This window comes from Trachemys scripta, chromosome 6 (assembly GCF_013100865.1).
Source record: "Trachemys scripta elegans isolate TJP31775 chromosome 6, CAS_Tse_1.0, whole genome shotgun sequence".
Lineage (NCBI taxonomy): Eukaryota > Metazoa > Chordata > Testudines > Emydidae > Trachemys > Trachemys scripta.
Window position 1 is genome coordinate 52,718,821 of NC_048303.1, and position 27,629 is coordinate 52,746,449.

Below are 27,629 nucleotides of genomic sequence, written 5' to 3' on the forward strand. Positions count from 1 at the left end.
TTGTGTATAAACTAGACACTTATGATACCTATGATGATTTCTACATGATGATTAGAATAGAATCTAGAATTAGAATTTGCACAAGACTAAACATGAGGTTCCCTGAAAGGTGCAGTGAAATGGGCTTTCTGAAAGCAGTCTACTGCTTTCAATAGTCACTAGTCTGTTCACTGTGACTTTTCACATTTAGTACAGAATGTCAGTTTTAAATATAGAAAACACATCATTTTAATTTTGAAAACACTCAAATCCTGCCAGTTCCCCACTATACCTGTGTGACTGTTAAAACAGATACTGTTTTGTTACTGATTATGGAGTCTCTTCTTATGCCCCATATTAATTGTGCTTTCTAGTATTAATGATAACAGAAATCACATCTCTTTTTATCAAAATTTATATTCTAATTACCAGACTGGTATTATGGTCACTGTAAGAATGGCATCACTGTGACAATATTATTAGGCCAAACAAGAATCTTGCATTTAATGAGAGAAACTTCTTTTTCTCATTCCCCCCCCCCCCCACACACACACACACAAAATCTGGAACGTTTTTGTACCTGGTGCAAAAAGGGCGATTTAAAAATAAATGTATGCTTTGCCCTACAGTTATTTTGAATTAGTCTTGATAAATAATTAAGTAATGCATAATATATTATTTAGATGCAATGGTCTTAAGAATTTCAGTAGTATTTCAACTACAATTATAGTAATTTATTTATCAGTGAAAAATTTACATAATCACACTTCAAAATCCAGTGGACTGGAGAGATATCAGAAAGACACCCGTGAATGTGGTAATAAGTCTGAGCATTAGATTAACTTAATAATGTAGTTATGTGCAAGATGTTATAATATCTAACTTTGCTACATTTGATGAATCATTTTTAAATGATGAAATTATAAATATTGTTTTCTCCTTTTAAGTTATATTCTATGCAAAATGTAACTTTTTAGTACAAAATAGGATTAGAAATCCCCAAATCAAATAAAATATTATTTCTGCTAGAACAGAACTAAAGTTAAATATAATCAGTTATAAAATCTCTAAGACTCACTTTTCCAACAATCAGTGGAAACATTTGTTTTATTAGAGTAATAATCTCTAAATATTTACTTGATTTTGTTTGTTTGTTTTAAATGATCCTATTGATCATGAAGGTTAAAGGACAGTATATGAGAAATTGAAATCCTGTCTTCTAGCCAGTGCATATAACTTGGCAATGGAGGTAACTGACTCTGTGTTACCAGTCATACTATGTATCTTTCCTTAGTAGCTAAAGTAAATGTAGAGGTAAATTTATCAAAAAAGTTTGCAACATTTGCAGTGTTCTGCCCAGTTCACTAAGGTTTTGTAAACTCATTTCACTTAATACCTTCATACAGGTACTGAGTATGGGTCTTTAAAGGTGAAAATACACTTTATGCCTAAACCACCCAACAACTGATGGTTTCAATTTGGTTCATTTATATGTTTATAAAATAAAATGCATCTTTTCCTTCTACATGGTACTCATGCATTAATCTAAGATTTAATATGTAAATCAACATATTTATTGCCACTTTTCCATTATGTGTAATTATATGAAGATATAATATTCATAGTCATATTTTCTAGCAATATATTTATGGTTACTGGTAAAAATATTGGTACCTCATAAAATCTCTAGTAATCAGCAAAGCACAACCTATATAATGTATGGCTCCACCAAATGCTTATAAAGTCATAAAGAAGAAGATTATAAAAGTGCTGGTTTGAAGCACACATTTCTTATTTAAAAATTTGTTAATAATTAGTATTAATTCAATTTCAATCCTAATACAAGGCAATAGTCTTTCTATGCAAGTATGGAGAAATCATAGGTGGTCCAAAAGAAGCTGCCATCTGCAATAGAAGGTGACTAAGAATTATAGTTTGTACAAAATAGTGTTAATTTTACATTTTCTGATGTAGCCCCAATGGTTCCTGAGCTATACAGGTAAAGGAAAAATTACACATGTACATTCCACCCTCACTATACAGGCTTTCTGATGTAGGTCTAACTGGCTCTGGCTCCATCATATAAGGTTATTGTGTCTTAGATTCCAATTACATTAACCATTACTGTTACTCTAATGATAATAATATTCTTTTATAACACCCGAAATTCTTGTTTCCCAAAGATAGTATACATTATAATGGGAGTGAAGTGTATTTTAGTTTAACAGTCCTTTCAGTAAACTGACATGGACAGAGTAAACGTATCCTATTTTATTTTAAAATAAAAAGTCTGTTTTTTTTAAATGTAATTAAATCCCCCCTTTCATGTGCACACAGTTTCTTTTAACGTATAATTATCCTTATCAGCCCATATATTCCTTCCTCTTATACAAGTCCAAATCCTGGTCCTATTCAAGTCAACTGGGAAAGCTCTCATTGACGTCAGTGACCAAAAACGTGGCACATTTGTTTTTCTAGTAGACATATGGGGAAGGACCCAAGACTTCTTCCTAGGATCTAGCGAAGGTAAATTACTGTGCGTTTTCCACTGTCTCTTAGTTGTAGCTTTTTGTCCTGTTTCCTACTTTCCCAAAAATTATATATAAATGAGAGGCAGATGTTCCCTACAGAAATCTTTTTATATTTGAGCAATGTCTTTACTGCTGCTGCTGTCTGTCATATAGGGCTCGGCGATCCTGCTCATTGAGGCGTTTTTACATATTACAACTTTACTTGATGCCGAAAGTTTTGCAGGATCATCGGGGCCATAATTTGCTAATCATTTCCAAAATAGGAAACAAATAGAAAAGGACATCTATTCGTACCATATCACGCTTTAAAAGGTATGCAAAATGTATGTAAAATAAACTAATAAAAATTCAGTTTATGATGTTCATTTGCTTTCCAATGGCACGTGCCTCAGATTTTAGTAGAACTACAAAGGATTGAAAGACACATTCCCAACTCCACACACACACTAATTAATCAAGACCTGAAAGAACAACTGAGTTTTAACCGTGGACTTTCTGTGCACGTGTGTAATGTATAATTAGTGTGTGTATTAATGCTTGTGTTCTGTGCTCCTAATGTGTGTTTGCCAGGGCGCGCCTGTGTATACATCACTTCCAAAGCATCTCACTATAAATTATTTCACGGATACCTCGAATCTAGGTCTTATGCTCAAATGCAACTCTCTCTTAAAAATTCAGAGAACCCACGAAGGTATATATTGAACCAACACCACTACAACACTTCAAACGAATTCAGAGAATAGCAGTAACCAGTATAAAAATAGTTAATATTACAAACACGTAGCTACCAATATATCGTTTTAAAAATACTACTTTTTCCCCCTGTATGATACCGAGCATGTCTATTTTTGTATGCCAGGAATTCAAGTTCATAACACCTTATATAATTGGGCCTACCCTTACAGCGCAAACCCAATGACAGAAACGGTTACTGTTAACGATTCAGAAAAAAACAGCATTTCCATTGTATCAAAGCCTGCGCATAGTTAATTAAACCAAAACAATCTAGTATGCAGAAAAATTAGCCTTCCTAGTCAATCTATTGCGAAACCCCATTACATCAGAATTCTATGATATATCCAGTCTGCTGCTGTATTTACCTATGAAACAAGAAACAGCTTCGCCTTCCGGCTTAATAGTCAACATTAGTCGTTAAGGGTGTATTCTAAGAACGCAACATTAATCTGAATATTATTGCAATGTTTACACTGGCAAATTTAACAAGCCTATTCAATATCTGGAACTGAGGACAACTTAGTATCCCTTTCCCTGTCCCTCTCTGGACAGGTATCATGGTGCCTTCTTTGGTTTTTCTCCTCTTCCTCCTCGGCCCACGCAGTCAAGGAGGAAGGCAGCCTGTTTGCCATACTGAGGTGGATTTAGCTCCCAGTTAAAGAGTTAAGATGGTATCATTAGCTGCGCACAGCGTGATTTCTCTCTAATCCTCTCTGGAACTTACAACAAGTTTAAATGTCCATGCATGATGTTATTAACTGGCTTTGGTAAGTACTTAAGACCCAGATCTGGGAGGGGGGGTGGAATAGCACTCTCTGGACAAGTTATACTGTATCTGCCAACCAGGGAGTTCGATCTTTCCACCAAATCCCATGCCAGGGAGAGATGAGCTGGGACGAGTGGGAGGTGGGAGGAGAGAGAAATTCTGTGAGAAGCGTCGTTGAACCCCAATGTAATGTTCCAGTTTAGAGCAATAACACACAATTGTGTCTGCAAAGTTTCACATAACTGCACACAGTAAACGTGAATCATAGCCATTGCAGACTGTCAATCGTTTATCTGCAGATTGTTTGTCGAGTTAATTGTAGTTTTGCAGTGGGGTTACCACAGGCGGAGTGATAGAGAAAGTCACGACTAGCCTAGTCATCCCAAAAGAAAGGGGTTAGACTTTGGCTATTAGATAAGGAGCAGGCGCAGCCAGAAGGGAAATGCCTTGTTCTTTTCACTTCATCCACAGAAGGAGATTTCCACATGCAAATGGTAACACTGACATGATGACAAATCAATAGTAATAATAACTCAATTACTTGGCGATATGATATCTGGTAGGAGGAGGGGACTTCGATAAGGTTTTTACGAGACTGGCAGACACTAGTTAATGCCTCTTAGAAAATAATAATGATCACTAACAACAATTAATAGTTGTCATTAATAATGCAGACTACGTGGTCCTGCAAACCAAAAAACCCTATGTGATAAACTATTACCGTGGTGGAAAGAAACTCAGCAACCCCCGGGGAGTGGGAGATTAGGGAGCGAGCTTTGACATGACCAACCTGACGATGCAGAGGACTGGGAAACCACTGTGCTGCCCTTGTAGGGGCTGAGCCTGCGCTGGAGGGAGGAGAAAACAAATCGAGTCCAGGAGATCAGCCATCCTGTCTCCCGGGAAACACCAATCAGCGCTCTCGCCAGAAAGGCAGGGGATCGCTCCTCCAGGAGGTGCTCAGACTGGTGCCTGTCACACAGTAACGTGGTATTGCCCAGCTACCGGCTCGCTGCCGCTGCTACCCCAGCCCTCTCAGCAGGAGCAACAGTCTCTGTGGGAGGCTGAGTGCAACCTGCATTCTGAGTCATGCGCACCTCCTGCACCTGCTCAGCTTTAGGAGGAAACAATACATTCACCTGTTGACAAACAGACTGTAGGGTTCTGAACAAAACAATAGTTTTTAGCATTTCCTCGTGGTTAAGTTTTCTGAGTTTACACACTTGAAGCACCTCGCCTTCTCCCTTTGCTTTCCCGAGCATAGGTGGTAGCCACTGTACTGCTACAGGCCAGCTATCCGCATTTGTCTAACCATCCTTCAGTTTTATAGGACATTCAGCATCTTACATAAAGAAGTGCACTCAGCTCACATTGCACAGTGCCAGTGCAAAGCTAGCATGAAGTGTGTGCTGACAATAATAGCAACAGTGGTCAGTTCATTTCTTTGCCATGCTATGGGACAACCAACCTTTTAAAAAGAAAATAAAATCCAATATTCTGATTTCCCCCCAAAATCAATATGCTTATTGTTTCCTAAATATTTTTCCTCTCCCTCAAGTGTTTATCTGTTAAAGACAATACATTAGAAAAATAAGACAAAAAAACCCTACTTTATACTCAGTCTAGCAAACTAGACATAGATTACAACAGATTTCTCCAGTTAATATTGTCAATATGATACAGGATGGGCATCCAAATCAGTTAAGTCCAACAGTTACTTTTACAGCCTGATCCTATTCTTGCTTAAGTAAATGGAGGAGAAAAAACATAGACTTCAGTAGAGGCAGGACTGGGCCCAAGGATTTGATTCACTAATGGCCTGGTCTTGCCAGGGAGAATTTTCCTATTGATTTCAATGAGAGCAGGAGTGGGTTCCAAATATTTCAGTTGGACTTCCCTGATTTGAGGTCTGATCCTGCCCTCAGTAAAGTCAATGGCAAAACTACACTGGAAGCAATATCTGGCCCTTGCTGTTAAATTTCACCCCTGGTTCAATCCAGATATAACATGTTACTGGCATATTTCAGTTAATAGTTAGTAAAAGAAAATAAGTACTAGCTTCAAGGGAAAAAAGTTAGTTGTTGCTAAATTACAAGTGCAAAGTCAAAGAGCTTCTATACCCCCAATGAAATAGACCCAGTTTAATAATCTTATGCATTTCCTAGGAAATTATAATTGTCAAATATTCATGTTTCCTTTCTTCTAAGGTATAATAATGAAAAAAAGTGTTTTTGTTGTGCTATCTATGAAAGTGGTGTGTGTTTTTACAAATGAATGGAGTTTTCTCTATAATGTTTCTGTAGGACTGTTCTGCCCCTCCCCCATTTCTGGCCAGCCAAAGGAAATGAGAAGCAAACATTTCAATCCAAACAAGAAATCCCACAATGCAACTAACAAGAGAACACACACTGTTTAACTACATAGTGAAACTAAAACAGATTTAATGAAATGTTTGGTTAAAACTATAAATAATAAATTTAATCTCATTTTAATAAATATCAAAGGTAACTTTAGTAGGGGGTAGATACAGTTACAGTTATGTCCATTCATACACTTTCTGTAGTGGAAAATATAGTCTGTTTGCCATTTTTTGTACAATATTATCCTTTTATTACTGCCAACCAAACAGTTCCATTAGCATCATGATCTGCAGAGTGTTTTAAAAGTTTTGACTCTTCTATCTACCTACTATGAATGGAATTTGATTTCATACCTATGTCATTATGCTCTCTGTATAATTGCTACTATTTTTCTTAATTTAAAAGTTGTTACAAGAGAAGTTACCACTATTGGTTAAGAAAATGTAACTTTTCCAACATTAACTTTTTACAAGTCATTTTGGCTAGTCTCTCTTTCATTATTACACAGTAGGATTCAGAATGTCAAATACTGCAATTAATGTTCCTGCTTATACTAGGTAATGGGCTGGCACAGATGTATTATTCAGCAAAAGTACAGTTATTCATTGTTTTCCAGTTTCATGTTAAGAATTGTATGGCATTTTGCGACACACTAACAAAATTGCAGTCAATTAGATTTAAAACATAGACATTCTAATAAAATATATATAACTAACTCCTTGTAATCTTTTTGAACTATTTCCTTGTCTCAGTCTGCATTGTGTATGCTGCCAATTGATATATGTGAATGCTAAATGCAAGACTAAATTGATTAGCATTTATAATAGAACTTATTATCAAGTGAAAAAAATAATCAAAAGTAAGAGAATTGGAAGCATTTCTTATGGTTCCTGCATCTCAACTGGGAAGTACTGATGCATTTCTGCAACATCTGCAGAAATATATTTCCCACCATTGTGTTTATTAACTTCAGCCTTATTTCTAAAATATTCAAAGAGAAATCTTTCTCTAGACTCAACTCAGAAGAAGCGACCCGGGTGATATAGAGTACACCTATTAACGTTTTAACGGTCCCATGCTAGACTGTTGCAATAGTTGCAGGATACAAGTTGTTTACATAGTTTATTTACTTAATTATATAAGAAGCAGTTTTGTAACTCGAACTTCTCAGGAAAGGATTATTCAGTTCTACATGCCGAATTAAAGTTCCCATCAGAAAATAAAAAATTTTGTGCTCAAAATAACTTGTAAATGAACTCATTTTTTCATTTCTCTTTGTATTTTGTGCATTGTAGACCCTAGCAATGATATTAGTTCTAGTGTGGGAAAATATTATAATTGAGATCTGGTAAGTTATTTGCAGACTTCACGTTTTTCTTTACACTGTGCTGACATTTAGTACAGCCCCGGTGAGGAAAACAATACTACCATTCATGGCTCTAGACGTAGATTTCAATCGACTTAAGCGGGCACAATGAAACTTGGTCATTCACTGGTTACCCATATTGTGTTCTCAAATTTTCTCTCAGCAAAAGTATAATGACTCAGTATTGTATGGTTGCATAGACAAGGGCTCAGAACAAGAGACACTAGTTTTGTCTGACGGTGTGAGAAAGTCGTGAAGGGATCTTTTCTTCCAGATGGTGTTAAATTCAGCTGCCTTTTTAACATTGGCCTTGCACAGCAATCTGCTACTCCCTTTTCACAAAGAATAAGCCTGGGTTCCTACTAGTTAACATGCATCCTCACGCAACCTGCAACTTCACGCCAACTGTTTTACAATGCAGTGGTATGCTAAATAAACTTGATCTGGGCTATGCCAATGTTAAAACTAGCTTTCAAAAGCCTACTCAACTGATATTTACAGGATTTTTTTTTACTTAAAACTGTACATTATTTGAATATTTTAGGTTTTGAAGAAATCCCATCTTATTGAGAGATCATTTTATAAAACAATGTTTACGAGTTGAACTTCTGGAAACATAAACTTGGTGGTCATTCTATAGTATTTTAATATAATTTCTTTCCCCCAAATCAGAAGTTTAATGTGAAATGTCAAAGAAAAATCTGGGACATGTTGCAGCGGAGCAGTGGAAGAGCAATAATAAAAATAATGTAATATAACATTGACATGTATTTTATTGATTGATCGTCATGTAACATTCACATGGTACAAAACAATTTTGATATGACAATGGCGAACACATAATTATAAAACTGATCATTTTCCTTAGATATTTTCCTTAACAAATTTACATAAAGGACCAAGAAGTAAGCAAAAGCTTAAGTAATTTGACTCAATTGAATGCTTTCAGTAAACAATAGGTTTCCTCAGAAAACATCTTATTGCCTTAATTGAACCTCTTTGAGGAAAAAAAACCACACACTTTGTAATGTAAATGTTAATTGTACTAGACAATGGCTCTAGGTAAATAGCACCCCTGGACATGCAATAAATGAAAGGCATACAGGCACTTAACAATGAAAGGTTGTTCTCACAAACAGTGCTTCTAGAGTAAATAAACAAGGGTCTTCTCAACGGTCACTACAGTAGTAAAACTCCGGCACGTGCGCAGCAGCCAAAGTGGGAATTTATGTAAATAAAGTCTGTCTGGAGTTCTAGCTGAAACTAAGTTAAAAGACACTAGTAAGCTCTTTAGACATAAAATGACATCTATTTTACAACTATCGATAATATTTTATGACCTTTAAGGTAAATCTTCTATTTTAAATAGAAATAGCCATAAACACAATATGTATGCTCATGTATGCTATTTCTCCACTCCTTTCCCCTCAGCATGTGTGATGTGACCAGATATGATATAACAAGGCAAATATATATACATACAAATATATTTTACTTGTTCCTTCTAATTTGTAAAAAATTCTCAGTCTGTAGAAGGTTGATCCTTCAGTTTATGAAGAAGGCTGAGAACTATTTTCTTCTATCTTATGTTCATCTACTTTTGAGAGGGTCTATTTCCAATATAGTATTATAAAATAGTGTGCCATTGGAAACATAGTTAGGGCAAGTCCAAGGAAAAGTGCTACCCTTCAGAATTAATCCTGTTCAAATGCACTTTTAAAAGACACCCAAACTGCGGGAATTATAATGACAAATGTAATATATATAGGCATTTATTAAAAACGTGGGACAGTTGTAAGGCCAAAACATTATGCCTGCGAATTTGTCACTGGGGAAGACAGGAACCCTGTAAATAAATTGACTTCTTAGAATTGCTTCATATTAGTTTCTCTACCTTTCTTTTCTAAATATTCTGTGAAACGTCAACCACAGAAAAAAGGCTAAACTTGATTATAAGAAGCTTAAAGAGTGGTTATAGAATTAGCAGAAACAGACAGTATGCAGCTCCAGAACAGTTGGTGTTCCCACTTGGGAGCCTGCAGATGGCTGTGGGTGGGAAATGCCTCTACTTTCTTAAGCGATGGAGATGAGTATGGTGTGGTGCACTTGATGTTTTTTTCATACCCCAACCCCCAACAGGGCTGTCTGTCATAGGCTGCCGGGGCATGGCATTGCCACTTGCCCCCGAGCGTGGGAATGGGAGCGTCCAGCCGTTCACATCTCCTGCATTCCGTTTAACGGAATCAATTAGGCAAGACAGACCCTCAGATTCCCCACCCCCTTTCCATTTTTGTCAGGTCTATATACGTCCTAATTATTTCAGTTTGGGATGCCAGAGCAGTTTCCTGGATAGATCTGATCATCCTTAAACAAAAAGAGAGGAGGCGCACACGTGGGTTTTGGAGTAAATGTCACTTTCATTTCCAATGCTAGACGCAGAGTAAGACACAGAACATTTTTTAACACTTTGACAAGGGGGGAGGCGATCTCGTCTCCATCATGTCTTTCTGCTTCAGTAGCTTCCTCAAGGAAACCCTCTTGGAACAGAGAAGCATCTGTGCTCGCATTTTGAATAGAAGAATAAAAATCAGCCATCACTTTTTTCATCTTTGTGCAGCTCCACCGAGTTCTCAGCAGCTATAAATTATTAAGCTTGCCTACACTCCCGTGTAAACTTTTTTGAAAGTCTGATTTCATATCATTTGAAATATAACCCCAACTGTTTTGTTTAAGATCCTCCCAGGCAGATTTTCCCAATTTAGTCCACATCATATTATTGTCATCATCAGCACTAAGATCTTTATTTTTTCGTCTAAGGCCTTTTAATTGCATTGAATCATTTTTGCAAACTGATACTCAATTCTAAATGTCTTTCTAAAAATTACTTCAGCCCTTCAAATATTAACTTGTTGTATTTAACAGCAAAAGTTGCACATGCATTGTTTACCAGCACCATTTCCTCTTTGCAGCATATTACTACCCATGCTATGGCATCTAACAACTTCATATTTTGGAATGTGTATGTCATCTAATTTCCTCCACTCTCACCTTTAGCTGTAAAAATGTTAGATTCAATAAGCATTCCTGACCTTTCTCGGTTTTTACTGTCTCTTGATGTAGTCTTTCATTTCCACAGGCTTCACGATGATCATGAAGGAGTTTTTACTTTCGGTTATCTAGCTTTATGAAGACCAACACACTCATACAGCTAGATAACCAAAGATAACAACTCGCTTCCTCACAGAATTTTTATTTATTTAGATTTATTTCTTTGCTAGAATCCAGATTCTTTCTGAGAAACAGACGTGTTGTTTCCTCGAAGAAGTACTAGCGGTGCTTTAAAATATTCATCCTCTTATGCAATTGTGACCTGATTTTGTGTGTGTGCAGCTAATACACATCCAAAAGAGATCTGTTGCCTTCAAAGTTTATTCCGAACTTTTTCTTTCACCCAGTAATTTCCGGCAGCGATAGCCAACAATTCATCTGTTAATATCAGAAAACAAAACCAGCTACTGAGGTGCATCAAGCTGTTAAGAGTGAGAAGCATCCATCCCTTCACAGGCCTCTATTTGCATTGTAAATTGCTTCAGTCTCGCGAAAGACTCTTTAGCCTCTATGAAGATGTAAAGCCATCGGCAATTTCCAGCGCAGTGTAAGGAGGAAAAAAATCCCATTTCAGTAGAAAGTGACAAGATGATTCGAGGATCCAGCTCCTGATCCGTTTAGATTATGCACGGTATAGAGCTTTTTACCAAATGGTGGCAGCTTGATTGCAAATATCTTGTGTGTATGTATGTTTTAGGGGGGAAGCTCCTCGATTTCTCAGGGCTCCTAGAGCTGGGGAGAAGAAGATGCGGTCTTGCTGGCTTGCTGCTGCCCCCGGTCTGAAAGAAGGAGAAAAGGGCCATCATTGGAGGGCTTTCAGTGCCAAAATGTGGACCAGCCCGGCAAGGTCAGAGGTCCTGGACCGCGGGAGACCAAGGTAATGATGATGTCATGAGAAATCTCAAGTACACACGGTTATTGATATGCATGAGTGATCAGCAATCTGCCCCGCGCCATCAACAACAGCAGCAGCAGCACTGGAACAATTCCTATTCTCTCAACCAACATCTCCTCCTCTAGCACTACAGACTGCAGGAAAAAATCAACCCGCCGCCTTTTACCTTCCTTGTTGCTAGCGTAGATCGCTCTAATATCCAAAGACTGGAAGAAATCTCCCTCTGCGGACAGATAAAAGCGTTTCAGATCTGGATAACGTCTTTGCCTGCATTTCTCTTCTGGCAGACCCTGGTTGTGCAGGGAGATGTGAGGCACTTTGCTATTGCTTAAAGCAGGGCCTTGCTTTCTCAGACTGGGAATCAGTTCTGTATTACGCAGTGAGTCGATGTGTAATTACATTGACAATTTGCTCTGGTGTGTTGTGTTTTAAGGGCTTCACATCTCAGTCATGTTTTGTATCTATAGTGATTTGCAAGTACAGTACTAGCACCATGGCGATTGTGCATTTTTGTTCTGTATGTTGATTCGGAATGCTGCAAGCAGCAGACTCCAGCCTGGCTCCAGTGTTTTATAATATCTATACTCTCTCTCTCTTTCTCTCTCTGTTAGAATGCAATACAGGTGAGCATTGCAGCAATATTTTTCTAACATTGTATATCATTTTGGGAAATGCCTTAATAAAAATGCTGATATATTGTGGTTTTTTTTAACCTCCTACATATATTGAAGAACCACATGCTTATATCACTCAAAGAACTGTTGAGGCAAGTATTTCTAAATTGTTAAAATGCATTATGTTCGGTTTTAGCATTTGAATCTCTCAAGTCCCCCTCCCATGAAAAAATACATTATACTTTGAATTATGTAGCAGTATAATTGTATAGCGTTTTTAAGCCTAAAGTGCAAACTCTGAAAGGTCTCTCAATTATATGTGATACAATGAATCTTATAACTGAGATCTACACTGTTTACTGTTCAGATTAAAAAATGTACTTCAGCAGCTCATCCATGCTGCAGTTTATATAAGATGCATATTGAAAAATTCAGCATAGATATATAATATTGAATGCTCTCCACTTATAAATGAATTATGAGTTAAAGATCATACTGGTACTATCTTTCTATGGTGTAAAATAAAACAAAATGTAGTATACTACTTATGGCAGTATTATTTATAGGAAATTCTTCAGAATCAATTTAAATATGTTTTGTAAATTAGCCTGTATTTTCATAGGTTGATTTATTCAGGGTAAACATTGCTTTCACAATGTACACAATTATATTGCAACTCGTGCTGCATTAATTCTATAGCTTGCTGACAGGGTAAGGCATATACATGTGTGCATGTGTATGTATGTGGAGGTGTTTACATGTCTATATATGAGTGTGTGTGTGTGTGTGCATGTGTGTGTGTGTCTATATGTGTGTGTTTCCAGTGTAAAATGAGAACTTTATAAAGCAGTTGAATAGCTGCTCATAGATTCATATTGGAAACAACATGAACATGGGAAATCAAAATAATTTAATAATAAGACCAGGCCCAAAATTAACTAACTAAAATACTGCCACCCGGAAGTGACCTGAATATATTACTAATATGCCAAATATTGCATTCAGAAATATTACTACTTCTGAAACCATTCATGTGTTTTTGAGATTCTCAACCTTTGAACTGAGCACTGTACTGTTAAATATATGTAATTAAATAGCATCACATTGAAAACAAGGTTATTTGGTATCCAGACATGATATATAATACAGTATGACCTAGTCATGCCTGTGATTTTTTTTCCACATTTTTCAAAATCAAGCACAAAATAGTTAGAATTCTTGTGAACACTCTATATGTAGTTACTATGTTTCATTATCTCCCAGGCTGTACAGGCACAACAGGGACCACTGAATTAGACATCTGATATATCTAAAGGCACAGAATCATTTCAATATTATGTAAAACTCGAATGAGCTTTTCTGAATTCGCAGATAGAAAGATTTTTCCCCAATGGCTAGAGGCAGCAGTGATCAGGCATCTATTACATAAAACAGGCTTGTGAGCTGATGCATTGAATTCTTTAAGTAACAGACATGAAAATTCAAATAATGTTTGTGTGTATATGTATATGTCTACACATACACATATGTCCACATTAATTAATGCTTTTAAAACATGTAACCATGTGATAGAATTATCATTAAATGCAAGGCATGATATATCATATTATTTTTATTTTAAATTAAGATGTTTGAAAGATACAAAGCATAGCATTAACATATTAGGTTCTATTCTAAAGACCCCTCACTTATCACACACTATCTCAATAAATAACTGTTATACACAGGTCACATTTTGTAGATTCAGTGGAGTTCTTAGAAGTAAAAATAGCCAACATGAGGATTATAACCTCACTGTTCATTAGCCATATTATCAATTAAATTTTCTACTTTTCAGTTAGCTAAGAAATCTACAGATGTCCAATAAGGCTTAGCCACAAAATACTTGCTTATTCTGAATATCGCAAAGATTTATACATCAATTGATCATATGCATTTTCAGTGACTGTATTACTGTCTAAAATGTGAGAAGTTAAAGCAATTGCAGTTCAGAAGTTACTTTCATATATTTAATGTAAATTATCAAGAACAATTGTTAACATGTTTTCAGATATTTCTGATTTACTTGATCACAGAAAACTTATTTTACAGTTAGAATGCCAATTTAGAAATAATCTGCATATTGGAAGATACTGAATCCAAACAGTTACACTTGCCTGATCACTCTCTAATAAATTCCCATTAATGGCCTGTAGATGAGGATATGATTGCCATGCTTGTTTTCTAATCTTTTTATAGGTCTCCAGATGGCTGTGACGTAAAGTCGAAACATCCTGCATGGATTTCTTAGGAATAAACAATCTCTCACATTAAAGTAGAAAGTTGATGATTTTTTACTTATTAGAATCACAGTTTTGTTCTAATGCCAATCTGACCACCTTGTTACCAGTGTATAGGATGCATACAGGAATTCTATTTATATTCTATGCAGTGCATAAGGAATTAGGTCATTGCAAGAATACCCTTTTCATACTTAGTTTGTATATAATTCACATAGATGTGAACTACAGTCCACTAATACAATACAGGCAATCATTTCCTGTATAAAAGCCATTTAATTACAGCTATTTGTATAGCCCAAGTAAGGCACTTGACTGGTTTGCTTTCTAATAAAAGTGTCCTCTTATTTATTGTGTGCAGAATTAATTTTTATAGACAATTGTAGATTATATTTCATTGTAGATTATATTTCTGTTATGTTTGATATATAACATACAGAGGGCTATATAATATAAATTCAAACTACAAAAAGACAGAAAGATACTTAGACTACTGATAATTTTAAAAATTGCAAACCCCATTCAATAATTATTACATGGAAACACTGTATGGGCTGTTAAAGAGCAAATATTTGTATTTTATTTTTATGTTATATATATTCTATTGGTTGGATTTTATTAAGCATGAAATTTTAAAATTACCATTTCTTGATTATTGCCATCCCTTGTGATCCTTCTTCTTAATCTGAATCTGAAAAATAGCCAAAAAAGCAAATGATCATAATTTTAACACTTACAGTCCATGAATTTTGTATGTATAGTGTGTTTGACTATGATAAATATATGTGTGTACAGAAAATGCGGTGTATCTCGATATTTAATATAATCAAATAATTGACTAAAATATTTTAACTCACTATATTTCCTGCAGATGATCTAATATGCCATAAAGCAGATATAATGAGTCGTGTACTATGGTATCTGAAGGGTTAAACATAACTAACATTTAAATGGAAATAATAATTAATAATAGGGAGATAATACCCACAATTCTTTGGAAGGAATTTTATGATTAAGAATAGCAAAAATATTTTGGGGTTGTTGAGTAGAGGGGGCAAAACTGTGAAGGCAGATCAGATATTTGCATACTGTAAGCTGCCAGTTACTTGATAAAGGATAGAGGCTCCACCTAGCCTCCAGTTTCAAAATATGCAAAACACATTATGCCAGTATTTTCAAGCCAGAATTTTCAGGTGTTTTACATCAGTGATGTCCTAAAATCAATATCATAGGCTATATTTACGGCATTACTGAACAAGACATTGTATGTGTGAATCTAAATAATGTAATCATGTCAGCTAAATTAGTAAGAAATTAGTGAAAATTAGAAAATAATTAAGACGTTCGTTGCAAAGCGATATGTATTCCTTTATACTTGCATTTGAAGGATTTCTTTTTTATCCCTTTCATGAATACTCAGTGTTTTTTCTTCTTTTGGAAGATGAACACTAGTGCATAAGTTCATTGCCTTCAATTATGCTGCCTACTGGCGCTCTCAGTCCGGGTGTGCGCTGTAATTACTAGTATCAAGGTTGGGGGTAGACAGCTTGCCTGTAGACTGTATAGTCCGCTATGTTCGGCCTAAGCTGCAACCTGTGCAGCAGCCTTCAGTTCCTGGAAGGGCCTCTGACCGTGGCCGTGACATACTGGGACACTCTTACCCAAGTTCTGAGCTATTCAGCTGCTGAAGTGACCCTCACAGATATTCCCTGCTCAATAACCCACAGTTACACTAGCAATAGGAAATCCAGAAAGACACCAGTGTAAATTGATTGCTCTGCGTCTACAATATTTCACTCCTCTGCATACGCATACTACAGAAAGGTGTAGATTTGAATCCGAATTTAGTCGGTGTTAAACATAATATAGCTTCCTATGCTGGGTTGTTCAATATGTGAATAGTTATAATATCATGCAATCTTTACCAATCACCCCGACATAAAATAATACATATTTTGATCAGGGTGCCTTTTGGATAACCCAGGAAATAATGGCTGCTCGGATTGGAGCTTCCCCACTAAACACGGAAAAATATAAATCTTATATATCAACTACATTAAATAACCCTTTTCACATTTACATAAACAAGCATATGCTTTCGTTATCGGATTTTTAAAAAGCTTGAAAATTTGAGAGCAATCAGTTTTAGTTAAAATGCGCTAATGACAACCACTGTGAAGAATATTTTTATGTTGATACATTTTCAGAAGATATTCTGGCATTGCTAAAAAGCTTTTTCTCTCTATGCTTAAACGTTAATGCTATCCATTTACTGTCAATCTGTTTGATAATTAATAGTTCACAGACCTAACTACGTACAGGACCAACAGGTTTAGCATCACGCGTACTAAATCAGTTAACCAATATAAGTCATCATGTAAACTCATGAAACTCTGTCCTGTTAATCAGATTTCCCTCACAGTCGTCACTGCAACTTATGAGAGTTCTAATAAGGCAACGTGTCCAGCCTGTTACCAGAAGAAGCAGCTACTGCCCCCGAATCTGACATAGAGACACTAACCGAGCTCAGATTCATAAAGACACGTTTCTGGAAGCACATGTGTGATATGAAGTTGTTTTCTCCATTTGACAAAGAATTCCGATCCTCTATATTCCCCCAATTATACTTACTTTTTTTCTTATAAGAAACATTTGACCCCCGATCTAGATGTAAGGGCTGAATCTCCGACTGCAACAAAGATCCCACGGTCAAGCCCCCCTTAAAGCATAGACAGCGGGTTCCTTCACGTCTCCAGAAATGCAGATCATCACCTTTATTTGAAACTGCAGCTTAGTTCCATGGTATAATTCTTGCATGGTTGGTTTTAAAATACTTAGAAAGAGCTTCTATCCAGAAAAACGGAAGAAACAGAAAAAAAAAGTTTTTTCTTCCATATTGCTTCCTAAGCCCCAGAGTAGAAAGTGAAGTGTTGTACGTGAGGCTTTGCAAGTTTTTTTTTTTGGGGGGGGGGGGTGGCCAAGGTCTAGTCCAGCCCTCTCTGCTGAGGAGGACGTGCTCTGAAATTCAACCAATTTCCCCAACGCTTTTGTTGCTGATGAACTGAAGCCCTATTGTTCATCCATTGCCATGGTCTTTTTCAGTTCCTACTATACGTTATGCGTTGCCAGAGATAATGAATTTGCACCAAACCCTCTCATAGTCCCCTTCTGACAGACGGAACAAATTAGAAATGTCTAGTCTAAAGAAGAGCAATGGCTACATTGTCCTATAGTAGGAGGGAAGCACTCATTTCTTTGGAAACTTACAAAAATTGCCCCAAGAAGTTGCGTTTTCTAGCATGTTTTCATCCAGTTAACTTTTGAGGAACAGCTTCTTCTGCGTCTTGTTTCGGGAGGCACTGCCATTATGTGTGACTTTTGTCCAAATCAAAACAAAATGAAACCAAAACCTCTTTCACTTGCAAACTTGTAGAGGGACCTCACGTCATCGCATTGATTTCTGGAAGGAGGGTTGGTTTTGTTTTTCAGTGCTTTGGGCTCAAAACAAGAAGGACAGCATCAACAGTTTTAGTAAATGGATTTTAGGATGGATTTATGGAGCTTAGTGAGAGAGAGAGAGAGTGCAAAGAGAGAGCTAGAAGGGGGGTGTTTTAAAAAGTTGGGGGGAAGGGTTGAGCCTGTGGAGAGTGTGGAGAGAAAGAAGGCTGGGTATGTGTGTGTGTGTGTGTGTGTACAGATATGGACATGTATAATGCGAGGACTCACTGTGTAGAAGCATGGGTGTTTGCGAGAATGAGAACATGAGGGGTGTGTGGAAAAGGTGTGTTTGTGAAGGAAGGCTGTAAGAACCTTTGTATAGGGTGTGTGTTTGTAGGAATGTCTGTGTGCAAGGCTGTGTGTTATGGGGAAGGGTGTGCGTGTAAATATGTCTTTGGGTGGGTGTGTTTGTAGAAGGTATCTGTGCATGGATAAGCGTGTTTTCTCTATGGTGGTGAGTTGCTTTATTGAATGTGTGGGTGTCAAGAAGTGTGTGGGTGAAGAGTGTGTCTGTGTGCAGGGCTGGGTATTTGTGACGAGGGGAGGCGGGCGGGGGAGGGGCAAAGTAACAAAAAAAAGAAAAGAAAAGAAAACCCAGCCCACAGATGAGTATCCTGTATGGAAATGTGGCTGCAGGAAGATGGGAGGGAGGCGGTAAAGAGAGACGCAGACTGAGAGCACGGAGCACTCTGCCCCCAGATTTCCCGCCAACTGTAGCCAAAGGACAGACGGTCACTCGTGTCCTTGTCAGTGGCCACCACTTCAATCCCACTGCCACAATCACACTCACAGCCACACCATGGGGATTGTAGGAGCTGCTTTTCACCATAGGCTATGACAGAAGACAAAGAGTTGTGTCCGTGTGTGTGAGAGAGAGAAGTCGCTAGCTTGCAGCTTACATATTTCATCTGGTTTACTATAAGGCTGTAAAAATCTACATAAATGCCATGAAACATACCACTGGCACGAGAAAAGGAAAAGTTAGATATTAAGGAAAAATGTCCATGATTTTCTAAAACTTGACTGCCTATAATTCTGAAGCCTAATCTCGGGAAATCCCCCTGCCCATAAAGGTTCTTCAGGCCTATGTATATATAGGGAGGAGCAATAAAAGATAAAGTCAGAGAGAAGAGGAAGCGCAGCTTCAGAAAGCATTTCTCACATCTGCTCTCTTCTGTCTCCGTTTTAGTTAATAAGGCACCTTCAGACATTCAGAATTCAGGGTATCCTTAGATTCAGCCTCTCCCTTCAGCGGGGAGACATGAATGGAAAACCAAGAGACGTGCTTATGGCCAAGATTCACTTGCAGATCAGTGCCACCACTGGGTATAGCAATTAGGTTTACAAGGCATGCAAGTGAATCGCTACGAGCCTAGCGATTCTTCTGTTTTCTGTCTCTTCTTTCCAAACCGACATTGTTAGCAGCAGTCCCCTCACAGCCACTGTACATAACACTGTCTCAGTAACCAGGTACCACAGGAAGCACACTGATCACTTACGCTGACGATTTACCTGCACCCATTGAACTCACGTGTATCTTTTAATATTTGGGTTTGCTGCTGCTTTTTGGGGGGTGGAGGGAGACGGTTAGTGAAAGTCGACGTTGTAGATTCCCGCTCATTATCTTCTGGAGAGCAGCAGCAACTATGTCCCATTTTTGTTGGTGGGATCATTTACAAGACGTTGCGTTTGTTTGCTTTGTTTCGCTGTTGTTTGGGGAGGGAGGGAGGGATGGAATTGTTATAACGTTTATTTTACGGGGTAGAAGCGCTGATCAGTTTAGGTGGGTTGCAAACGGGGATAGAGACGAGCAATGCAGCTGAGGAAGGCTCTTCACACGTGTCCAGCTGCCTTTCCACGGCTTCTGCAGCTCAAGATGCTGCTGCGGCTGCTGGCTGGCTCCTGCCTCCGCCGCCGCTGTAATATATCCCCTCTGCTGCTTTTGCCGTTTTCAAGCTGCAAAGCTGCATCTCCCCCTCTCTCTTTCGTCTGTTTTCCCTATCCCAGCTTCACGTTCAAGGTTTAACAGCGAGGTCACGTCCATTGACGTCAGCTTGAGTCTTACTGTACGTCCGGCTGCATTTACATACATCAAGGAAATTAGGGCATTAAAAATATGCAAATCCTGCTGCTTGAAGAAGAGACTGTAGATTCCCGGAGCGATCGTCCCTGTTATTGAAGATTGTAATTAAAGGAACAGAAACAAACCAACCCGCCCCCCCCACCCCCCCCCCCAAAAAAACAACAACAACCAAAAACCCCGAATGACAAATATCTGTTAGGCACTGAGAAGAGGTTTCTGCTGCTCCGGTTCTGTGGCTGACTGAGGACTGCCGGCCTGCAGCACTGCACGGAGAAGAGAACAGGTTAGAGGAGGCTGCTCCAGACGTCTCTCTATGCATAATCAGAGATTCACCGCTGCGCCATTCTCCTCTCCTCCTCCTGCTGCTGCTGCTCCTGTTGGTTCCAGCGTGTATTATTTTTAATACTGATGCATATGTAAAGGTATATTTGCATTTTTTTAATTTACTGAAAGTTACAGGCTATCGCATTTTCTTTATATTTTCCTCCTTGATTTAAAAAAAAAATCTTTTTCTTTTATTTTTTGCAAGACTGCTCTGCTGTATGTGCTCTATATACAGTTTCCCCCCTGCTTCTGGTTGTATAAGGTTACCATATATGTACATTGTTAATACAATTCAAGCTGCACAACATTCTTGTTTGGTCTTAAAAGGAGAGGCACATATTACTGACGTGTACCTTGATCAGCTGTAATGGCAGCAGCTCGCGAGTGAAAGTTTGTTCTCCTAATTAACTTCATATTAGAAAAAAATACCATTTTAGGGGACAAGGCAATCTAGATAACGTGCGTAATAGGAACTGTTTCAAACGATTTATAATATTTCGGTGCTGAATTACGACCTATAGACGCACGTATTTCTCTGTTGATTTCAGGAATCTTTGATTTCAAAATATTCTCTTTAAATTGTGTAGATCTAGGTATGGTCAGCTTTCCCCAAGGAAGACATTTTCAACCATGTTGTACGTTCTGTCTTAACCGCTACATTAATAATGTACTACATTTTATTTTTAACGTGTGTGGCTTAAAACCGACACCTATGTGATTGAAAAAGCATTTCCATGTGTTATTTTAAAATATTGCCGATATCATTACATTGTATTTATCCTAGAATCCACAGGCCTTGAAGTATGTTAAAACAATGTTAGGTTATTTCAGTTTATTTTAATGGGGGGAAATATTTTTAAAATCGCAAACAAATAGTTTAAACTGTTTAAAAATAAAATATTACAGTCTTTCTAGCAATAGTATGCTTTAAAAATGTAGAATTTCGTACCATAAAAAGAACAATGCCCGCATGTACACACACATTTTTAAAATTAAATAAGTCTAAGCATATGCAGAGGTAATTAGTTACACTATGAATGACTTACCTGCACGAACGAGTAGGGCAAAAGTTAGCCCTCCGCAAGGATTGTAATGCATATATTTCGAAATACATATCAGAGTGTAATTTTCGTTCTACATTATTCAGCACCTGTTTCACAACATGTATACTTTAATTCTTTAGCGATTCTTACGGTATTTCAAGCGCTGCCTCTTGCTCTAGTTTTACAAGCCCTACACTAAAGTGCTCAGATGATATGTCACCCAATAAAAAGTGGTCAGATGGCCACACGTAAAACATTAAAAAAAAAAAAAAAAAAAAAAAAAAACGGAAACAGGCACTACCATCCATTAGGTTAGTTCTTACCTTACCATATATAGCACCAATACATTAGGAAAGTACATTTTCTACACATTTTTATGAATAACTGTTGGACTCCACAACTGATTGCAGGGTTGCTCATTTACATGTAACGTTGGGGACACCTAGCTGGCTAAAACAATTCAGTCTTCTAGGCTGATTTTAATGAAAACCTGTGAATCATAGCTCTCTGCCTCTATATTAAGAGAGAGAGAGAGGCACACTTATGAGCACGTACATATGTGTGTGAATAACACGCATAACTTGTATAGGCACAGGTATATGTTTGTACATATAGACATACATCTGTGTGTATGAATGCGTGTACATAGGTCTGCACGCTACATATATCACTGTTATATAATGCACAGCTCTCTGTGTCACACATCGGTCTGCGGTGTACACGTTATGTCTATATGGGTAGATAGATGCTGTAACCATATCTCTATCATCTCCTTGTCTGTGCCTGGTCTCCCTTAGTGGTGCAAGGCAGTGCCCGATGCGCCTGGATGGCTAGTTGCCGCTGCGTGTGCTGCTGCTTACCCCGGGGCCGGTGGGTCGCTGGGTGCCGCCGCTGGAGGGTGGGGAGAGCCGCTGCCGAGCTGCCTCCGGTGCCGGTGCTCTGTCCCAGCCGGGCTGCCTCGAGAGCGGTGCCTGAGCACCCCCCATCACCCGACACCCCCCCTCCTCACACACCCCCGCCCCTCGCCCTGTATTACCATACGGAGGCCGAGTCCCTGCGAATCACAGCAGCAGCGGGCGGTATTTGAATAAGCCCCGCAACCAGCACAAACCCCAACTCCTCCGCACGCAGTTCTATCTGCAAGGGCCACTTTCCCGGCCCTCCTGCACCTTGCAGCCCCTCCCCCCTCCAAGGCATGTGCCACAGGGAGAGCAAGGGACAGCTGTCTTGCTTCAGTCACTTGCCACTTTAACACTAACTTGGCGAATAGAATATGAATAATAAATATCGCTCCCCCCCATTACGTTACACATTAGTTATCTAATACTGAGCATTTGCAAGCTAAAAATACAGGGATATATATTTAGCGCCACATCCATACATTTCACGTGTGTTTTTTAAAATGCCACAGAAGGATCATTATTCACCACATATTTTACGCAGAAAATACCTAGAATCTGGATAAACATTGGCTCTAAGAGATGGAGCAAGGTGTTTGTAAAAATAAATTTTAATTCTTGTTACAGCTTCTTTTCCTTCTTGCTTGCTCTTTAAATGTAAGAGATACATTATTTCACCCGATCATACTGTAAATAATAAGACGTGTACAGGCACACTTTACAGGTGGGCACTCATTCTTTGGCATTCTTTACAGCTTATTTTAACAGAGAGAAAAAATACAGCTCTGGAGGACTGTCGTTTTCACAACACCCAAACCCTTTACTGTAAGCATTAAAAAAATTAACATCAATGCCCTACATTTTAAAAGCGCCTGTACTTTTTCAATAAGTACAATTCTATTTATTTATTTATTGCCCCCACAACATTACTAAATTAGGACAGTGGTTTCCCTGTACAAAAGCTTCCCTTAACTACGGTAAATACACCTCACTAGAGCTTAATCCTCTCCTTTGGAGACAAAAAAAATCAAAACTACGCATCCTTTTGCTGATTAATAATCTCTTACATGACATCCCAAGGCAGAAAACAAGAGCAGCGGCAGGAGAACAGAGGACAAGAATTTTAATACCGGGAAATTTAATTCACATTTCAAATAATGGCTAAATTGTTAGATTTTTCGGAACTGGGGGCGGGGAGAGGGGTGACGTGCGGTAAACTCTTTGTTAGATACATTTTAGTGAGTCAATAATATTGTGAGGCTTCAAAACGCTAACTTCAGCATCAATCATGGATAAGTAGCCAATGCAGCTGTGTTTCTATGCACGCAGTGTTCGTAGCTTTAGCACTTACGGAATAAGCATTAGCCACCTTTTCCTGATGGCTTTTGTGTTTTTATTTTCTTCATCAGTTTACACCTTGGCATAAATATACATAAAGTTAAGATTTGAACTGATCCATTATTTCATTGGTTTCTATAATAATCTGCCCAAAATGCTGATTAAACCTTTTTTTTAAATCCACCGGGCTCGCTGAAGTCCGCTGCTGATCTTCTAGTACTGTACAGAGATCAAGTGAAAAGATGGCGAGGTTAGGGGTGGGTGGGACAGAGGTTGGATTCATGTCCCTCACCCCATTCATTTCTCTAGCCCCTTCCCAATAACTGGCACAACTTTGTGGCCCTGTCCAACAAAGCCCCAGTACGATGGGCAGGTGAGAAAGGTGTGATAATACTGTCACTAAGAGAAAATTTACAGCCCTAATAGGTCCCTGGGGAAGGGATCAGGCGGGGCAGTCTGTGCCTTTGGACGACTCCGGCCAGCAGGGGGATAGCGACACCTACTGGTCGCTCACACAAACCTACATGGTTGCGGGGGGCTGTTGTGGGGCTGAGTTTAAATAAAAGGCTTAAGCAGAGCCAACATCAGGCTCGCTTTTCCTATCGAATACACTCAGTAGGGGAGGGAATAATGAAACCAAGCTCATATGTGTAACCCTTCAAACTCAGATTTTAACAGAGCGAAACAGGGTCTCGTCAAAAGATTTTAACCGAAATAAAAATAAAAAAACAACAAGCACTGGAGAGTCAAAGGCGATTGTGATATTCAGCTCACGAAACGCTCTTTCTAAAGGAAATCGACCTACTCTCCCTGTTATATAGGCATAAGAGCTCCGACCTACATTGTCTGAAGTTAAAATGCCCCCCCCCCTTTCAGTGATGATCAGGATTATATTATTCAGGCATTACTGACCTGATGAGAATCATTTCAAACCCGTAACTGCGGAGTAGGTTCTTCCCAGGAAGTTGGGACAAAGTGGGTACCAGGACCGAAGAAGGGCAGCACTCGCAAGTCCCCACCTCACCCTTTCGTTCACCCACGACTGTGCCCAGGTTGAGCCTTTGTCCTGCTATGGTGGTTGTTTTTAATGGGGGGGAGGGAAATATTCTAAAAATCATTTCAGCAGGGGCATTTCCCCAAGGCTTTAGCTTTCCAGTGTTAGGACCAAAAGATAGACATGTAACAGTAAACGTAATTTACTGTTAAAGGCAGCAGTATTTCACAAACCATTTGAGCAGGGATGGATGACCTTGACAATAATATCATAAACAATAGTTTAGTTTTAGTATTTGATCTTCAAAAAAGATAATTTGTCTTATTTAATTTGTATTGGTACTGTATGGAAATAACACATCCTAGCTACTCGCAATGTACATTGAGTAACTTAAGTGTTTCTTGTTGCCGCTTTTTTGTTTGTTTGTTTTTGTTTGGGGTTTTTGTTTGTTTGTTTGTTTTATCACTCTAAAATTAAGGATCGGGTTAATCTTACCAAAAAGATATGTTTACGAATGTAAACACTGGTAGAGAAGTGATAATCTTGTTAGTCTGCTAGCAGGAACACACACACGAAGATGTAGATTATACATTTGATTGGATTAACTGCTTTTAAATGTTTTTGTTATTTTTGGTAGTCTACTAACTGGGCCTTTACACAGTCAGTTTGGATCGGTAATTGACTTCCAAGACTTCATTTTAGCATTTATTTTTAAAATAGGCTCCTCTTTAAGATACAGTAGGAGGGGGAAAACAAGCTTACTGTCATTCAAGGACATTTCTATGTACCTGCAACAGTTTCTTTCTTTTTACTTACTTATTTAGTATTTTAAATAAAACGTCCACCTTTTTAACTATTACGAAAAAGTGTGCCTCGGGCCTATTAAATATGTATTTTAAAAGGTAATGTGGCTGACATATGCTGTTGAAAACGTGTCTGTGCCCCCAACTACCTTTCAGAGGTTTTAACTTCCTTTCATTCTGTACATCCAGATGTAGGTCCCCAAAGCATGTATGCTTTAAATGTGCATTAAGAATAATAAACAAAACTTGGCTACCTCTCAATTACATTATATCTGAGTCTGTATGAGCCCCTATCCATACATAATAATATTAACGTTTTCTTTGTAGGAAATATAATACAATAAAAAGGAAAGATACTGACAAAGATATTGTATCTGGTCAAGGATCTCACCTATACCCACAAAACTAAAACTAAACGAAAATCAGATATGTCTTTAAGTATTGAAGAGGTATCTAAATGCTGGGTGATCGCACCTGCTGCAAGATGGATAATAACACACCGCTTTCCCGCTAATACAACAGTTTATCTGCCTGGATATTTTTGTGGATATTATTGTTCTTTTGTTTTAATGACACCAGATAATGTTGATTTTGTATCTGGCACTAAGGAATTTAATACCTATTATTTTGCATTGAAAATAATGAAGTTCCCCCAACCTACCCACCAAAAATTAGCCATCCATGGGGATTACTGTAGCATATTTAGCAATATTCTTAGAAACAGCACGGATATGAATTTAAAGTTTGATCTTGTTGCAGAGCAATCGGCTTGTTCTAACATATTTCCACATTTCAGAAGACTTTACTAGTTCTAGATGTTAGTACCTTTATTAGAATCTTTTTTTGTTGTGGGGTATGTGCGCGTGTTAACAAATAGTTTCAGGCATCTCTTAACACATTCTCGTGTCTGATAATATTTATTTTACAAAACACCACGGGATATTAAATACTATAAACACTACGGAATCAGCATTGTCCTTTGTTCCAATATGTTAACTACAAAATTCATTTTCTGTATTAGGTTTTCCCCCTCTCTCTTCTTTTAAAGCTTTTGGGTAGGAATGAATGAATAAAGAAATAGGGCTAGTGATCAGCAGCGCAGTCGACATGCATTAATCAAGTCATGAAAATGTAAACCTCTAACAATTCCCATCGATAAATTGGCGTGCTAGCTGGGCAGGCTAATTGTGGCAGCAGGCGTATTGCATAAAACCCTGGGAGTGGCTGGCCAAGGGATGTAGATTACAGGCACATGATCAAAAGAATGATGTTGCGGGGAGAGGGTAGGGTCATCGCACCTTAACCCATCTTTCCAGGGGAAAAAGCCCCAGCGCGGAAGTGAGGGCTTTTTTTTTAATTGAACATCCCACTTCATGTGAAAGTTCTTTCTGAAGCCATATCTGTTTTGCCAGTTTGCCTAAGCAAGATATACGTTTCTTTCTTTGAACCGACTTTGTACCTTTCTCTACCCCCATAGAGACTGTAGAACTTGGCTCAGTTGCATTTCTGTTTCCTCCAGCTAACAGAAAGGTAGCCAATGCCATGGGCAGGACAAATGTCAACTTTACCCCTACCAGAGCGATCAGGCATCTCGAATACACACCCTTACAAAAGTCAGCCCTTACTTCTTCATTAAATAAACCATAGCTAGATGGCTGGCAACTTTAAAATGCGCACGCACGCAGTCTCACACTCATGTGCGACGTGTGACTATGATCCTGGGCGTTCCAGCTCTCCCTGAATCCGTGTGCGTATAAAGTCTTCTTCCCTACACGTGCTGCCCCTCATTGAATACAGCCCGCAGTGTGTGTGTGTGCGTGTATGCGCGCGCGCGTGTGTGTGTAAATACGCCTATAGGCAGGTCGTCATCAGGTGATCAGACTTGTAATCCAATAGTATTTTTTCGTGTAAATAAGATTTGTCATTAACAGTAAGAAATTAAAAGAAAAGAAAGGGAGATGCGAGCCTGGCTGGTGAAATGGCCTCTAGCTTTCCCCTGCTGCTGCTGCTGCTG

At 38.3% G+C, this 27,629-nt stretch overlaps 1 long non-coding RNA gene across 4 annotated transcripts in view; it reads right to left on the reverse strand.

The window, feature by feature from the left end:
* Window positions 1–27,629, reverse strand: part of LOC117879523 — a 168,306-nt gene that overhangs the window by 133,728 nt on the left and 6,949 nt on the right. For 2 of the 4 annotated variants that reach the window (XR_004646292.1, XR_004646295.1), the window contains exons 1-2: window positions 17,265–18,191; window positions 15,276–15,324 (exon numbers count right to left, since the gene is read on the reverse strand). This is a non-coding gene — a long non-coding RNA (uncharacterized LOC117879523). Of the gene's footprint in view, window positions 1–15,275; window positions 15,325–17,264; window positions 18,192–27,629 lie in introns of those variants that run through there. The other 2 variants (XR_004646293.1, XR_004646294.1) reach the window with 1 other exon arrangement.